The 4,467-nt window shown below is 47.5% G+C and overlaps 1 long non-coding RNA gene across 1 annotated transcript; it reads right to left on the bottom strand.

Annotated features, from left to right (window-relative positions):
• Positions 1-927: 927 nt before the first annotated feature.
• LOC133260321 (uncharacterized) lies at positions 928-4,212 on the bottom strand. Its single transcript, XR_009740750.1, has 2 exons — positions 3,449-4,212; positions 928-3,067 (listed from the first exon to the last, which is right to left on the bottom strand). It is a non-coding gene; the product is annotated as an uncharacterized LOC133260321 (long non-coding RNA).
• Between the last annotated feature and the right edge of the window lie 255 nt (positions 4,213-4,467).

Here is a 4,467-nt window from a genome sequence, read left to right as displayed (position 1 = left end):
GTTCTCACTAGAAGGACCAGAGGCATCATCCATTCCCAGGCTCTGTCTTGGATTCATGGGAACTTGGGGCTGAGAGAGAGTACTTGGGAAGAATGCTTGATTTCACCACATGGGTGCTGTGGTCCCTCGGGCAGTTAACCTGCATGTCTTGACATTCATCAAGAGAGTGGAGAAGATGGGTAAGAGGAGCCGCTGGACCTTCTGGCCACGGTGTGTGAGTCCCCTGATGCGGTTCCATGTTTTTTAATGTGAAAAAGAGTCCCTGAAAAGCTAGCATCCCTTCCTTCTAGTATTGGGCTCCCCTCCATATCTCCCTCTCTTGTCAATCAGTCTAATCTACAAGTACACATTCACAACAATCTATGACCCATCCTAATAATCATCTCTTACCCCAAGTTCCCCTCCAGTTACTATGTAGCCTCTTCCTCCCCAAACTTCTCTAAATAGATGCCCATCCACATCCTCCACTTCCTCATCTCCCCTTCCTTTAACTTTTAGCGTTTAATTTACCAAGTTCCTCAGGAGTCAGTCCTGGCTTAATAAATCTACAAAGCTCTTTAAGGAAAACAAGTCTTCTTTGCACCCACACACCACCTCCTCATCCCCCTCCCCTCCTCCCTCCTCCCTCCCCTCTCCCTCTCCCCCCTCCCCCTCCCCCCTCCCCCTCCCCCCTCCTCCCTCCGTCTCCCTCACCCCACCCCCGCCCCTCCTCCTGGGAAGCTGGGACTTTCATCTCTGCAGATCATTTGTATCTCATCTCTGATCTCACCAGCTTTTGTGGCCCTGGCACGTTCTGTAATTTGCTGCCTCGGCCTCCTCATTGGGAAGTTGTACATAATAACAGAGCTATCTTCTAGGGTCGTTTTAAGAAATACCAGTTAATATACGTAAAGAAAAGAAAGAAAGAAAGAAAGTGAAGTTGCTCAGTCGTGTTCAACTCTTTATGTCCCCATGGACTGTAGCCTACCAGGTTCCTCCATCCATGGGATTTTCAAGGCAACAGTACTGGAGTGGGTTGCTATTTCCTTCTTCAGGGGATCTTCCTAACCTAGGGATCGAACTCAGGTCTCCTGCATTGTAGGCAGATGCTTTACCATCTGAGCCATCAGGGAAGTCACATAAGGACCTGTGAAACATCCTAGAACAGTGCCTGGCATGTACAAAGTCCTTGATAGAATGTTAGCCATCATGATCACGACCATCATCATCTCATCCCATCTCTCCTGGCATCTTTCAAGGTACCCGATTCATACAGAAAGCCAGTAAACAGTGGTTGAACAAGTGAGCAAAAGCAAGTGCTTCTTCCTGAACTCTCCCTTCTTTCTGCAGCCCTGCTTGGACTTCATGGGGAGGGGAAGGGATCTTTCTGCTTGCTTCAGGAGCCCAAGTAGAAGGATCATATCTGTGGACCTCTGAACCTTTTCCCAGTCCTCTGAGAGCATCCTTGACATGTAATGTCCAGCTGTGAGCAATGGGGAAAATCTGCAAAAGGAAAACAATTTCACAGGCGGTTGGATGTTCGCCTTTGGTTCAGGGTACACAGTAAATCTTCCATTTTTAATAGGAATGAAGAGGTCTATATAACTTTTGGCCATAATAACCAGTTTCTCTTTGCTCCTGGTTTGTAATGGTTTGTCAGGAGTGCTATAACAACTTACCACCAAAAGAGTGGCTTAAAATAACAGAAATGTATTTTATCTCAGTTTTGGAGGCTGGAGATCTGCCATCAAGGAGTCAGTGGGGTCAGCCTCCCTCTGAAGCTTCCAAGGTGGAATCCTTGCCCTCCTCTCCCAGCTCCTGGTGCTTGCAGGCAAGCCTTGGTATTCCCTGGCCTGCGGTTGCGTCACTCTGATTTATGCCTCCGTCATCGCAGGGCCTTCTTTCCTTGTATCTCTCTCGGTCTCTGTATCTCTCCTCATGGGAACACCAGTCATACGGGCTGAAGGGCCCACCCTAATCCAGTATGACCCCTCTGAACCTCACTGATTCTATCTGCAAATGTAATCATCTGCATCTGTATTTCCAAATGAGATCACATTCTGAGGTTCTGGGCTAGAAATTAATTTGGAGAAGGAGTGATGACAGGATTCAACCCAGGGTTTCGTTAATATGTGTTTACCAAATATTTTTCGTGCATTTGCAGAGAGACCTACTTACTGGCCTGCTCAGGGCCACCCTGATGAAGCTGCTCTCTGATACTCCGGAGAGAGTTCTCGCCAGGCTTTCCACCAGCCAGCCCACTTCCGTCATCCCTTGCTTGGCTGATATCTTGAATAACCTAAATCATAGGTCCTGCCTAATTAAACCTTTTATTGCTCTTACTGCCTGCCAAGTTCACCACCCCTCCCCAGTGTGGCAACAGAGATGTCCGCTAGCATGTCCAGGCATTTTTCTCCCTCCTTCGACCACTGGGTTACTCACCACTTCCTCTCGAGCAGACCCTCACGTCGGCACCTCTGAACCTTTGGCCAAGCTGTCTTCTCCTTCTAGAAAGCCCTCCCACATTCCCTTCTCTGGAGTTGTCACTCATCTGGGGAAAACATGGATTTAATCTTGAAAGGACCTGCCTGAGAACAAAGCTAGTGTGGAGCAGAACTGAGCACTGGGAGATACTGAGAGCTGAGATATCACCAGGTCGTTCACCTCCAAGTCAGCTTTTCCACGTCCTGCCCCTGAAATCAGGCACCTGGGTATGACTTGCCCTGTCGATAAACGGGAGGGGAAGTGATTTGTGTCACTTCCGGATGGGGACTTTAACAGCCCGCTGGTGATTCATCTCCTATCCCCATCACTCTCAACTCCGGCCACACGGACCATTCCAGATGGTGGAGGGTCCGTCCAACAGAACCCAGAAGGAGGGAACTCAGAGCAGAGTACCCAGCTGACCAAAATCATCATATGACAAGGGGAAAAAATAGACCTTGTTACCACGCACCAATAGGATCCAGAAGGGGGTTGTCATTGCAGCCCAGCACAGTCCATCCTGACCGGGTCATCCTCCGTCAAGGCTATGGTAAACGTCAACTCTTCCAGTAAACCTTTCATGCTTCTCTCCAACCAGATTCATCTTTTTAAAGAATCCAGTACATAGTTATTGAGCATTTAAAATCCATCAGGCACTATGTGAGATGCTAGCGATAAATGGATAAAAATGGCATGACTATATTATTGGAGTTATTAGAAGTGTTGTTAAGGACCCGGGGTCTTAGAAGACTATGTGACCCAAAATCTCACCTACTCTTGAGGTTCTAGAAAAGCCCTCCTGGAAAAGGGATGTTTGAAACTGGCACCCGTTAGACTAGGCATGGATAAGCATGCCGTCACCACCTCCTGCCCCCAGAGCTTTGTGTGTTTCCCTTTCTTGTTATTAGTTAGAAATCTTTAGTGTATATGTAGCATAAACATAATTTCAAATGGCTTAAGCAATAAAGGGGTGGGGCATACTTACGGGCTCACATAGCAGTAATATCCAGAGAGTTAGCTTCAGGAATGGCTGGATCCAGGGCCTGATGTTATCAGATCTCTGCCTCTCCAGCTCTTAGTATCTTCCAGATCAGTTTACTCCATGCTGACTTTGTTCCCAGGTGGGCTGTTTCCGTGTTAGTTCGAAGGCTGTCAGTTAGTTTGAGGTCACTTAGTTAGAGAACTCCTAGTCTGAAGAGGACAGAGCCCTGGGAAACTTCCCTCATTTTCTCTGAGAGGTCATGGGAGCTTTGAGGAGCCCGATGTATGTTTGGCAATCACTTATTCTGAAATCGCTGGCCCTTCATGCTCCACCCACGTTCCTGGCTTGACTGTCTCCACCACCGCCTCCAGCTGCACTTGCCAGCCTAACCTGCCTGTCTGCCCTGCCCATTCTAGCTCCTTTATCCTCTGGGTTTTGCTTGTACCTCTGAGGACAGAGCTTCCTACAAAAAGGGGCAGCAACTTCTCTGAGTTGGGACTAGACCGTCTTGCACAGGACAGGAAAATCTTAAATAATATTTGCTCATTGAATGGAAGAAAAGAGGAAGGAAAGGAAAGAAGGAAGATGATTTGCACTTATGTACAGACAGTTGGCTTAAAACTATTATAACAGAGCTGGACCCTATGGGCCTTCCCAGCACAGACACCCAACCCCCGCCATCCATGTCGACCACCTGCCTCTTGACTGTAGAAAAAATTCAACCAAAGACTAAATTTAATCAGAGAAGTGAGAAAACGCATAAGCAAAGGAAAGCGATCAAACAAGACCAAATAACAGTGTACCCATTAAACAAAGTCAAGGACCTTTAGTTCCTCCTCAAGGGCCATAGATAATACTCTGAGCCATATTCTTTGAGCTGTTTTACAGATATTAAAACTCCCATGAGGTGGAATAAGTTAATTATACTAAGGCTTCCCTGGTAGCTCAGCTGGTAAAGAATCCACAGGCAATGCATTCCTGGGTCAGGAAGATCCCCTGGAGGAAGACTTGGCAACCACTCC

This window comes from Bos javanicus, chromosome 14, assembly GCF_032452875.1.
Source record: "Bos javanicus breed banteng chromosome 14, ARS-OSU_banteng_1.0, whole genome shotgun sequence".
Taxonomy (NCBI): Eukaryota; Metazoa; Chordata; class Mammalia; order Artiodactyla; family Bovidae; genus Bos; species Bos javanicus.
This window is presented reverse-complemented; position numbering and strand designations above follow the sequence as displayed.